Source organism: Octopus bimaculoides, chromosome 9, assembly GCF_046866305.1.
Source record: "Octopus bimaculoides isolate indiv1 chromosome 9, ASM4686630v1, whole genome shotgun sequence".
Classification (NCBI taxonomy): domain Eukaryota; kingdom Metazoa; phylum Mollusca; class Cephalopoda; order Octopoda; family Octopodidae; genus Octopus; species Octopus bimaculoides.
This window is the reverse complement of record NC_142936.1, coordinates 25,399,044-25,413,224: the sequence shown is the minus strand read 5'-3', so window position 1 is coordinate 25,413,224 and position 14,181 is coordinate 25,399,044.

The window sequence follows — 14,181 nt, the reverse complement described above, 5'->3', positions numbered from 1 at the left end:
CTGAAGTGGATTTTCCTTATCAAGGAGGACCTCTAGGGATAATCGAGGAACCCCACCATCCAAGATCACCATGAATACCACGGGCAAATACCTTTTCCGATACCTTTCCTCCGACTCACAACTCTACACTGAGAGTGGTACCATCCACTCTTGCTATTTTCGCAACTTTCACCTAGCTTTTCATAAATTCACTCGAGTACAGCACCTCCTTCTCCACCCTCACTTTCCTTTTCAAGTGAAACTTGTAAAAGTCGATGAGGGCTTTACCAAAATGGGATGTCTCTGTCCTCATTCCTTTCGGCTTAGTCCACCGGACTTTTTTTGCCACAGCAACCAGACAAAGGAAAACTGCATTGCCTGCTCGGTTAAAGGAGGGCGGCGGGGCAATCATCACTATTGACTCGGACGACAGACTGACCCGTCCCACACGCCAAGCAGCTGATCGGCATAACTCCACGAGTCAGCAATTGCCGGACGCTGAACGAGTGCATGCAGAACGGTTTCGTCGCCCTTCGCGCGTCCGGTACCACCCCGCATCCGGTACCACTCCCAAGCCAAAAACATCTGGAAATTATCTATAATAGTCCCCAAACTGAAAGCCTTCTGGAACAGACTAGTCAGTTCATCTAAGTCAACGCTGAGAGGATCCCATAGGACGTCGCCACTAATTCTCTATATATAGCTAAACTGGAACATGCATTGATCCTATTTCTCGACCGGCAGAGGGTAGTAAGCGACTGACGATATTTTAAGTGCCAGAAGTCCAGTCTTGGTCTATCCTTCACCCAGGACTGTAGCTCCGTCAAAGTGGCGAGTTGCGGAAATATGTGCGTGAAAAACGGAGCCCACTCACGTTCAGCTTCTAGAAATCGTTGCAGGTGGCTCAACCTAAACGTATGTCTGCGCATCAAAAGCCTCGGCATGCCTAAGCCGCCATTCAGATGGAGCTGACAGCAGATTGACCGCCTGACCATTGGAACGCGTCCCTTCCACAAGAACATTAACTAGTTCGCTAATCCGGCCCCTGTAGTCTTTACACGTCAGAAAGTATGCTTTCAACTTTTAGTAACCGGATCCCTGTCTACGTATCGTATCTATATCGACTGTGCAGATCACAAATTTGTGGTCTGTGAAGCCGAACAATTTGAATTGTGGGCACCCTATACGATTCTTATCCGGTGACCTAACAAATACTCTATCTGGATACGATCTGGATCACCCATTGTGATTGCTCCATGTCCACACTGGTATATCAGGGAAATTGGATCAATAACTGTCAGAAAGCTGGAAGTTTCTGAGCAGGTTTTCGAGGCTTTTACTCCCCCTTCTTTTATGTACTGAACCCCCAATTCGCTCCGCGCGTCCGAAATACTATTCGACTCCCCCACTTGTACTAAAGTGCGAGACGTTCCCAAGAATGTTTCTAGACACCTGAAGAAATCTGGTCTTCCAGCCCCTGTGGGAGCATACACGTCCATCAATATAAAGGTAGTACCTTCACCGGCATTCGCATCTAGGACCACCAACCTACCGTCCAGGTCCAAGACGATTGCCCTTACTTTTCGACCTAATAATTTTGCTACACCGCTACCCGCTCCCGACAGATCACAAGATGAGAATACCTCGTAGTCTTCAAAAATGTTTTCAAGAGCATGTTTCCCGGCAATTCTCGTCTCACTAATTGCTGTCACATCTTAATTTAGAGATCGTTGAGCATGTGATCCTGCTTCCAAGCCGAACCCCGGTCCCGAACATTTACACAGCCAACTCTAACTGTAGCCATTTACCTTAGAGAAAAGAAAATGGAATTACGTACCTTGGTCTTTAGGGATGACTGTTGACACAATCTTCTTTTTGGTCAGAGAAAGTGGTGGTGGTGGTGGTGGTGGCGAAGGTGGTGGTGGTGGTGGTGGCGAAGGTGGTGGTGGTGACGAAGGTGGTGGTGGTGGTGTTGCTGCTGTCGCTACCGTTCACATTGTTGCTGCTGCTGTAGACGTCGTCATCATTATCGTTGCTGCCAGTTTTTCTCGCACTTTTTACTGTTGTCGTAACAACAAGAGGAAATTATACTTCACTTCGGCGAGAAATTCATTGCAGCTTCATCTGCGTTTGTTTTCAGAGTTTCAACAGGACGCTTCTCTTGGTCGAAATCTACAGAACACTGTGATTGGTCGATTATTATCATTTTTCCCAAATCTGACATTTTTTAAAATTGGAAAAATGAAGAGAATATTATCTTCACAAAATATGCAAAAATGCAAAACAATTATTACACTAGCAAACAGGGAGTGCAATTACACAAAATGTTACCATAGAGATCCAGTCATTGCAAGCAAAATACTTGTTAAATAAAGTTTTCAATGGACGGGCTGCAACCAGCCAAAATGCTTGATTAAACACTTTCAATTTAGGGAGCTCCAACTTAGTACGTCTTCCTAGTAACGTGGCCATGATCATAATAATAATGATCATAATGATGATGATGATGATGATAATAATAATAATAATAATAATAATAATAATAATAATAATAATAATAATAATAATAATAATAATAATTGACGTTTAACATGTGAGAGCAATACAACACCGCTCCGAAATTTATCCAAAATTATCGGAAATAAAGACATCGCATGGAGACAAAAATAGCTGACAAAGGGTTGGACTATATCCGAGTAAGTAAGAAATTGCTCATTGAAATTTATTTCTATTATCCAAATGAAATGGTGTATTTTAACTGGATATCACCTCCACTGCTCGCACAGCACATGTAAACACGCTTGATACATTACGATCTATCAACACCAGACCATTTCCGGACCCAAACACCACGTACAAAAAAATTACAAATAAATCAAATAACAAGAATAGCAATCGGGAAGTGTGTACTTTAAACTTGTTACACAAAAAGTTCGAAAAATCACACGTGTAAAACAATTTAACAAAAGAAATTAACGAACCGGTTCCCTACGAAAAAGATGACCGTCAAAATAAAGGGCCGGACGTTGTTCCTCATGTCCCGCAAATAAAACCAAAAAGGTATAAATGGACACGTGAGGAATATATTTCAATCTTACACGCTTATTTTACAGCAGGGGTCTACCCAAAGATCGAAAACACAACAACATATACATATAAAATCTGGAAGAAGAATAATCTAAATAAACGCTTGGATACAGCAATGAACCCAAATAAACTAGCTAACATACAAAGATATATTCTCAAAGTACATCAGGAAATGTAGATAGTAGCCACAGAGCAATGCCAACTAATATAAACACTGAGATAGTAAAACACGAAGACAGACGTATCATTTCCAAGAAAAGCGAAGTAAACAAAAGACAACAAACCCAGACCGTAGGGATGAATAATAATGTAGAAAAAGCACCAATCCAGAACACCACAGACAAACATATGAATGAGAATGAAGCCGAAACAATTCTAAAACCTGGAAACAGTGAAGGGGAACCTAATGATTATGATAGTATAAAAATGAGCATAATCAAAGAATTGAAAACCACAGATTTCAGAATGGACCACAGATTATACAAACAAAAAGTCATACTACCTAACAAATATGAAGAAGAAGAAGAAGAAGAAGAAGAAGAAGAAGAAGAAGAAGAAGAAGAAGAAGAAGAAGAAGAAGAAGAAGAAGAAGAAGAAGAAGAAGAAGAAGAAGAAGCAACGAACCATGATAAAATGATGGCAAAAAAGCCCCTTCGTGGCAAATACTGGACTAAAATAAATGCAAAAGAAATAGACAGACAAAAATCCTAGCAATGGTTGAGAAGCTCAGGACTCATAGTAGAGACTGAAGGATTTTCAATTGAAGCCCAAGACCAAAGCCTTCCTTCCCCCAAAAATTACCGAAAACATTTAATGAAACGAATCATAACAAGTAACTGCAGAATATGTGGAGCTGGACAAGAAACAATAAACCATATTATCTCAGGCTGCCCAGTCCTGGTTAAGACGGAATAAATTTTACAGACACGACAAAGTTGGGACTTACATACACTGGAAGCTATGCCAACACTATGCAATAACAACAGAAAAAGGATGGTATAAGTACACGCCAGAAAAGGTCATAGAAAACGAGAAAGCAACCATACTCTGGGATATGCCAATACACACAGATAGAGAAATTAAGGCAAATAGACCTGATATAGTTATCAAAGTTCATGAAGAAAAAAATGCTTTCTAATTGACGTATCAATACCAGCAGATGACAACGTTTCTCTAAAAGAAATGGAAAAACTTTCAAAATACAAAAACCTGGAAATAGGGGTAACTCGAATGTGGAATCTAAAACAGAAACAATTCCTATCATAGTAGGTGCCGTAGGTATGATAAAAACATATTCAGACAAATACATAACAAAAACACGAGGACTTACAAATATATATGACATACAGAAAATTGCACTACTGGGCACTGCACACATCCTACGCAAAACACTTTCAATACAGTAACCATAAGAGCATCACAGCAAACCACAGCACATACCCAAAGCACACAGAGCTGCGCTCGGTAGTGAAGTGAAAGCACGTTATAAAAATAAAACTACTGAATAATAATAATAATAATAATAATAATAATCATAATAACACGACCGGACTACAAAAGGTCACGTACTGGAATGAGGAGCCAAATTCAATACGAGAAATCAGCTACTGGTTCAGATTATCCAGACACACAGGAGCTGGAAGTACCCCACAACCGGAATGGCCAACCAGACGATCATACATGTTCCGTCATCAAACAACCAAAAGAAAAAGGATGAAAAATGGTTTAGGGAAGATAATAAAGAAATTCTTATGGCCTTCTACCATGCCATGTATTTCTCCACAAATAAATCTAATACTGTAGAAACCTAATTAAACTGGGGACAGAGACACCTTGAAGTAAGACTCTACGTAGACAGTAACCAACTGGCCATCGTCAGAAGAAACATTATGAAAAACAAATTACTAACCGAAGTAGAGGTTGACCAAATTAAACAAGCAGTAAGGGATAAAAGGAACGAAGTTGCAGGTAAAGAACATACCACAGAGGAAATAATTATAGACCAGCCCTGGGCTGATGAAAATGCAGTAATGTTTGAACGAGTTAATATAATTTATAAGCAAAGTGAAATACTCTCTGAAGCAACCATAAACACTAAGGTAGATGAAAATCAAATAGATGAAGAAAGTCACACAGAAACTGACCCAACAGAACTCCATGATCTAAAATTTCAAATCATGACTGAATGGCTGAAAATTAAAGAAACCAGAATGAATGAACACGATACCCTCTCAAAAATTCGCAATTCTAACCAAAACCTGAAAATAATTGATCAAATCCACCTTGCACTTAAGGATATAATTTCAGCTAACGATGTCGATATTACAGATCTCAACCATCTGTACAATGCCGCCGCAAAAATCTCAATGATTCTATGTGGTGAAAAGATTAGAAAACGACGACATTCCCGCAAAAATCCTTCCTTCTTCGCAAGAGCGTATTCAACACCAAATTAAGCTACTTAGGTCTGACATAGAATGCTTGAAAAACCTTAAGTTTAACAAAACCCGAAAATAAAAAATATATATATATGAAAACTATATTTGACATTGATACCACCATAGAAACCATCAAGCAAAAGGTATGTGTTAAAGCTGCCCGTATAGCAACGTATGAAAAGCACGTGAGATTCTTCAAAGACAACATGTTCAACAATAACCCAAAAAATGTTTACAGGAAGATAGGGAAGATACCTGTTACAGTAAAGTATGTCCCATCAAAAGAAATGCACGAATTTTGGAATAAAATTTGGGCAGAAGAAAAAACACACAAGGAAAAGGCCCCTTGGATTAATAGAATATCTGCAGACTTAGACTCCTAAGAGGAGCAAATTTGGGAGGGTGTTAAGGTAGGAGATATAAGATCTGCTCTCAGGATGTCAAGCAAATGGAAGTCTCCAGGAAAGGATAAAATTCCTAACTGGTTGAATGCCTTCCCAGAGAGCCATGAACTGCTAACAAAACGTTACAAACGTTTTGCAACATCCTAGTATGATTCCCTATTGGCTAGTTAATGGTTTAACATTCCTACTTCCAAAAAATAAAGAAACAAATGAACCAAAAAATTATCGACCCATAACCTGCTTAACAACAATGTATAAAACGCTAACATCTGTCCTGAGTGAATATACCTGTAAACGTGGATCTTATGGTTGTAAAGATCAGCTACTCAACAATATGATTGTCACAAGCGACACGAACATTTGTCAATAGCCTGGATAGACTATAAAAAAGCTTTTGATAGCCTAACACATAGCTGGATTAAGAAATGTCTGGATATGTATAAAATAGCTCCTGCTCTGCGAAACGTTTTGTCTGTAAGTATGAGATCATGGAGAACCACCCTGGCTTTGAACAGTGACAATGGATCTATAAATGATGGAGATGTAAAACTTTCATGTCGCATTTTCCAGGGTGACTCACTATCACCACTCCTCTTTTGTCTAGCCTTAATACCTCTCTCAAAATTGCTCAATGATTCACAGTATGGTTATAAAATATTTGATAAAAATATAAATTATCTCATTTACATGGATGATTTAAAGCTCTTTGCAAAAAATGACCAACAACACAAGGGCTTTACTAGCGATTGTTAAACAATTCAATGATGTCATCAGGATGTAATTTGGCCTCGATAAATGTGCAAAAGCTACTGTTATCAAAGTAAAATCGAAAGAAACATCTATCATTAACCTTGACCAGCGGAATGGCATAAAAGGGTTAGAACCAGAGTAGAGCAACAAATATATAGGGGTAATTGAAGGGGGCGGAATCAAACATGCAGCGATGAGGGAGAGGATCAGAAAAGAATGTTAACATAAGGTGAGAGAAATACTGAAGACAGAGATGAATGCAAGAAACAGGATCGAAGCAATCAATATTTTAGCCATACCAGTCGTGACTTACAGTTTCAATGTCATTAACTGGTCAATTACTGAAATATTTTATCTTGAGAGAAAAATGCGAAAACTGTTGACAATGCATAGAATGCACCACCTTAAGGCAGATATACAACTACTTTATCTACCAAGAAAAGAGGGATGCCGTGGACTTCTACAGCTGGCATTAACAATGAAGGTAGCCACAATTGGCCTAGACACCTACCTGAGGACTGGATGTTAAAACCTGTCTCAAAACATGAAAACAAGAAAGCATCATACTCAGTAACAAAACAGGCAGAGGAACATTTAAGTGAATTCCGAATACAACAAATTCCAGAATTAGACGTACTAGAAACAAGCGCAGAAAATGCTAAGCGCATGAAAACTTGTGCTAAGATATTCTGACTGATAAATGGCAAGAAAAAACTCTCAATGGCAAGTACCAAAAGGGAGCTAATAATGCCGATGTTGACACTAACCCTAACCCTAGCCCTAACCCTAACCCTAACCCTAACCCTAACCCTAACCCTAACCCTAACCCTTACCCATCAATGGCTAATGGCTTCTAGCTTAAAATCAGAAATAGAAGGGTTTATCATAGCAGCCCAAGATCAATGCCTACCTACAAAGAACTACCAGGCCAACATATTAACGAACGGCTTCTCCCCAATATGCTGTGTATGCCAACAGCAAAATGTGACCGTTGATCATGCTGTCTCCATGTGCAGTCTTCTTACGTCTACAGAGTATCTCAATAGGCATGATAGAACTGCACAATGTATTCACTGTGTAATTTACAAAAAAATATGTACTTGCACTATGATAAAAACTGGTGGGAACACAAACCAGATACCAGGAAAACCCCAAAATGGCTGTAATTCAAACGATAGTGCTCATGGGAACTAGAGGATCCTGAAAATGTACAGAAGATCCTGAAAAGGGAAATGTTACATCCAAATTTAGACTAATAGCGTGCATTCCGCTAATGTGGAAACTAAAGTCAGGTGCTTTGGCTGATGAACTGTATAGATATTTGGAAAATGTGGTCTGCTTCCTATTGAACAGAAAGGGTGCCGACAGAGGAGCCAGGGAACGAGGTATCAGCCCTTAATTGATAATCTAATTATCAGGAACTGCAAGAGATGACATACAAACCCGAGCATAGCATGGATTGACTATCGCAAAGCATACGATATGATACCACACACATGGATAATAATAACAACGCAAATGCATAGAGTAGCAGAAAATATGAGAAGCTTTATATGGAATAGCATGAAATGCAGGATAATTGACAGCAGGGAATCGAGTATTAGAAGAGATGAAAATCAAGAGAGGCGTCTTCCAGTGTTCCCACTGGTCGTCGTGCTAGGAATGATCCCCTTCAGTGAAATAATGCAGGTAACAAAACTGGGGTATGATCTGGGAAGATGTAAGGGAAAGCTGAGCCACTTGCTGAACCGACCTGAAGCTATTCACAAAAACTGAGGCAGAATTGGACAGCCTAGTCCAGTCTATGTAGAATTTCTCCAATGATATTAAGATAAATTTTGGACTCCCAAAATGTGTTACGATGGTGATGAGACGAGGAAACCTTGTCGAGACTGAAGGCTTATGGTTACCAACTGGTAAAATGATGAGGGCAATTCAACTTCAGTCCAGCTATAAATTCCTGGGAATACTTGAAGCAGATGGAATGAAACACCACGACATGAAGGCAAAAACAAAAAGAGAGTACCTGCGCGGAGTGAGAAAAATACTGACTTCAAATCTGAATGGCAGAAACATAATTTCGGCAATAAACTCGCTCGCAGTTCGGTATGGCGCTGGAATCCTGAAATGGACAGAGGAGGAGCTAAAGGAGATGGACAGGAAGTCAAGAAAGTTCCTAACGATGCACGGAGCCCATCATCAGCGTGCAGACACTGACTGCTTATACACGAAGAGAAGAAGGGGAGGAACATGACTGATAAGTGTTGAATACTGCGAGCATATCTAGCTCGAGAGCTTAATGAGATGCCAAGCCCAAAGTAAGGAAACCTTGCTAGTGACAGTTAGGAACGATAGATTTTTGAAAGCAGAGACAATAGGGGAACCAAAGGAAGAAGTACATAAAGGACATAAAGAATTACACAATCAATTCCTTGTAGCCACAACTCGCAGCACTATACTCGCAGCACTATACCTTGTAGCACTATACTCGCAGCGTAAGGCCAAGCTTTGGCCACGAATTGCTGGGGTGGTCAACCTTAGGAATATGAAAGTGTCTCCATTGTGCTGCATTTGTAAGAGAGTGAATGAAACCATTGCCCATATCACGAACGAATGCCCCAGACTTGCCCAAAACCACTACAAGTTGTGGCAACACGTTCGGGTAGCGAAAGTGCATTATTGGAAACTGCTCAAAAAGTGAGGGCTAGAGAGAGGCATGACGTGGTATGAGCAAAAACTGCAGAGAGTGGCAGATCGAAGACTAGCAAAATCCTTTGAGATTTCCCAATCCAAACAAATCAGGTGCTAGAGCATAACAGACCGGACCTAGTCGTGGTGAAGAATGTGCACCTCACATGCTATATTGTTGATGTTGGATGCACCTTTGACCTCCGAATAGTCAAGAAGGAAGGCGAAAATAGATAATGACAACCCTCTTAATTATGATATAACCCTGATATGGAAAATGAAGGTGAAGATAATACCAATTATTGTTGGGTCCTTGAGAACAGTATCAGAAGGTATCAAGGAGAATATAAAGGAATTTGGAATAGAGTACCCACTAGAACTGTTACAAAAGGTTTACCTTCTTGACACGGCCAGAATAATCAAAAAAATATTAGATAGCTGAAAAGAACGGATAGCATGGTACTGTAGGTTATAGGTAGCAAGCCCGCTACGTATGCAAGAATCCAGGAGTTCCAACAAAACCTGTGATAAATAGAAATAATAATAATAATATCAACAACAACAACAACAATGTCCTGATGTAGTACCAAGCAGTTGCTCTCATGTCTTTTGATCTTAACTAATTGGAAGTAGTATCATGTACATGTTTTGTCTTGGATTAAAAGATGGGCAACAGCAAATATTCTGCTCAATACCACAGATTTGCTTGTCAGCTATTTGACCTTAACCAGTTGAACATGTCGGTTAGTGGTTGATGATATGTGCATCTCTGATCACGTGCGGAAGTAGTGGAAGAGCATCATAGCCATGTGATGTGTTGAGAGGAATTATTCGGTATTTGAATAACCCACCTCAGGAAACATGAGTGTTTCGTTCAACATTCTTAAGCAACCCTTATTCGGGGACCTTTTGAGCGGGATGGGTTACTGAACCTGAAGAAAGTACTAATTGGGCTGCACGTATAAGGTCATGTGCTGTTTATCATGATATGGGATCACCATGTTACGTGGTTGTGACGCATGTGCCTGGCGTAACCTTATGAGACGGGTAGTCATGATGGGTATATTGGGTTACATACATTTGTACCCCAGTGTCACTTTCATGACATGCACTGCTCTCTCACTCAAGAAGAAGAAGAAGAAGAAGAAGAAGAAGAAGAAGAAGAAGAAGAAGAAGAAGAAGAAGAAGAAGAAGAAGAAGAAGAAGAAGAAGAAGAAGAATCCTATCTACTGAAGTCACAAATTTTGGCTAGAGGAATGGTCGTTTACATCGACCCTAGTGAATGACTGGTAGTTAATTAATTGACCTTGAATCAATGACAGGCAAATTCAACCTCGGCGAAATTTGAACTCAGAATATAAAGACGGACGAAGCGCCACTTAGAATTTTGCCTGGCGTCTTAACAATTCTGCCAGCTTACCACCTAAACGAGAAGAGGAACCCTTTCTAGTGAAATTTTGGTGGAGACGACTAGTCGATTACATCGACCTCAGCAGGTACTTAATCTATCGACACCGAAACGATGAAAGGCAATGTCGACCCCGGCAGAATTTGAACTGAGAACGTAAAGACAGACGAAATGAAGCTAAGCATTTTGTCCGGCATGCTAACGTTTCTGCTAGCTTTCTGTCTTAATAATAATAATAATAATAATAATAATAATAATAATAATAATAATAATAATAGCAAGAACAAAGAAGAAGAAGAAGAAGAAGAAGAAGAAGAAGAAGAAGAAGAAGAAGAAGAAGAAGAAGAAGAAGAAGAAGAAGAAGAAGAAGAAGAAGAAGAAGAAGAAGAAGAAGAAGAAGAAGAAGAAGAAGAATTTCTCACAGAACTAGGAATATTTTCAAACGTGTATTAAGAATGTATTAAGCAACGTACTTTGAGAAATTCAATACCGCACCATATCAGTTCCCATTCTTATTCTATAATTCCTTTGTATAGTCTCTCTCTCTTTTCTTATCTTCACTTTCTTCCCATGGTAATTTAAAATGTGTGCTTAAATGAGCAAGGCACTGTTTGAAAAGATAATAGTCAACAAGAGTAAATTATAAATTGAATAGACACTGTATGTAGCGAAACAATTAAGATAACTCAAATGTGAGTTGATACCGATAGTACCATGCGATGCTTCTTCCTGATAAGTACAACACAAACAATAAACAAACGCTGAATTTAAACATTGTAACATTAAAACAAAGAACATTTACCGTAAATAACTTAAAACAAATACCGTATTAGCGACAAACATTTCTTTTAAAACTATGCTTTTGAAACTTATCCCTAAATATTCAGTAGAACTAATCGACGTAACAAAAGACAACGAAAGACGATACGGTATGAAAGATAAATTAGAAACATCTTGAAAACCTATATTAGATAACTGAAAGCTTACCAGTTATTGGCATAATGGAAAGTAAACTTAACATGTAATGTTCAGGAAAGCACTTGGTTTGTTGTTCACAAGACTGTTTCGTTAAATTGCAAGGCGTATTGTACGATATAATGGCAAACATCTATAAAATGACAATCAAGAATTTTACCTTTTCTTTGTTTCAGACACTGGATTGCAGTTATGTTGGAACGCTGATTCGAGTAGTGTTTTGCTCAGAGAATTCGACCACGGTACATATTTTATAACTCTGGTGCATATTCTATGTCACTTTTGCCGAGCAACTAGATTACGGGGACGAAAACAAACCAAACAACAGCGGCTCTCAAGTTGTGTGGAAGAAGGAACACGTCGCACACACACAAACATAGATAGATAAAGCTTCAAATTTATACATACATACATACATACATACATACATACATACATACATACATACATACATACATACATACATATATACAGGCGTTCGGCGATCATACATACAGGCGATCAGCGACGAGTCGCATTTTTGGCGTGAGGGACTATTTATCGAGAATACGATGAATATTATCCCTGACATTGAAGCCACAAATATCAACCTTGCTAGATAACTGGCTAATCTCCGGCTACATCGACTGAAGAAGCCTTTTATTCAACACTGTAGTGATTTTCGCCTGAAATTTGAATCTACCACGCGACAAAATACTACAAACAGCATGGCTGGACATATGAACATCATCAACAGCAACAACAACAACAACAACAACATACCTACAGAACGAAAAGAGAACATCGCAAAAGGTAAACAAACTTTTTCTAATTGTAGTTACAGAAGAAATCGTAACTACACAACACATTTTTATTGGACATATGAACTTAATAATGATTTATTTAAGTGTTATAAAAAATCTAAAGAAACCCCCACCGTTGGGTACATGAAAAGACTAAAATCCTACTGGGATGATCTACACCCAGAATTAAGTAATTTTACTGCAAAACAATTACGCCAACAAGCAACATTTGTTTTAAGTAGGAAAAAAGTAAATGAATGTAATTTTATTCCAAACAAAAGTGAAATTGACACCGTTTCAAACTTTAGAAACGAGAATTTGAACAATGACGATGGAACAGCCATTGATTCTGTAGCTAACGACAATCCCACGCTACATAGAGATAGCAGTAATTCTAGCAATACTTCTATAGCTAGTGGGAGGCGAGGGATGGTATCAAGCTCAACAGATACTCCCTGTCAGCATCCCTAGCCACCCATGACTGAAGCGGCTGACCTATTTACCCAAACCGATATCACTGACCACGAAGAATATGCATCAGTGAAACACGACCTAAATAATATATTCCATGAACAAATTCCATCCGCCTTGTAAGACGCCCTTGAAAATAGGGGCTTCTCTACTAAAATAAACCGAAGGCCGAAAGAGATTATATTAAGAGCAATCGACGACATAGGAAGAGATTATCTACAACTATGTAATGAACCCTCGTTCTGGTAGATTAACGCTTGTACATATGCATTGGCTGTTGCTACGAAACAATATATGAATGACACACACACTATAAATAAACATAACACGAATGAACATAAAAACATAACCGAGAGAACTGTGCCAGCATGCGTTCTGAAAATAGAGAAGAGAATCGCATGGTTACGGAAGACCATCAGTCACGTGACAATGCTTATCGCCTGCAAAGAAACAGGCTACTATACATCCCACCAGCAGAGATTAAAGAAAAGGATGGAAGTAATGTTTGGGGACAGTAAGAAAGCAACCCTCAGGTGCAAACTAATCACTCTCAAACAAGAATTGAAGGCTGTCAGTGAGAGACTCCGATACCAGAAGAGAGTAACTGAACGTAGAAGGATAAACAGAAAGTTTAACCAAAACCAGGCAGTGGTGTATAGAGACATGAGAGAGAAGACAGTGAGCATTACTGAACCTCCTTCGCAAGATGGTGTAGACTCCTTCTGGAGAAAGATCTGGGGAGAAGAGAAGGAGTTTAACCGAGATGCTCTATGGCTGCAGAAAATAAAAAATGATTATTGTCCTGGGATTATGCCCAAGGCATACAAGATTGACGGTGATATTCTTGCAACTGTCCTCCAAAAACTCCATGATGGTAAAGCACCGGGTAGGGACCTGATCGTTGGATACTGGTACAAGAAGCTTACCTGTTACCGACCGTACCTTATTAAACTGTACCAGCAAGCCCTCAATGGAGATGGTAGCATACCAGACTGGTTGGCTCTTGCGGAAACAAAGCTTATTCCGAAAAGCAAAGAAACCCAATTGGCAAAAAATTACAGGCCTATTGCATACCAAAATTTAATGTATAAGATTTATACAGCATGCCTAAACAGATTCCTCCAGGACCACTGTGAAAACAATAGTATAATCACAGCTGAACAAGCAGCTGGAAAGAAAGGAGTCTGGGGATGTACTGA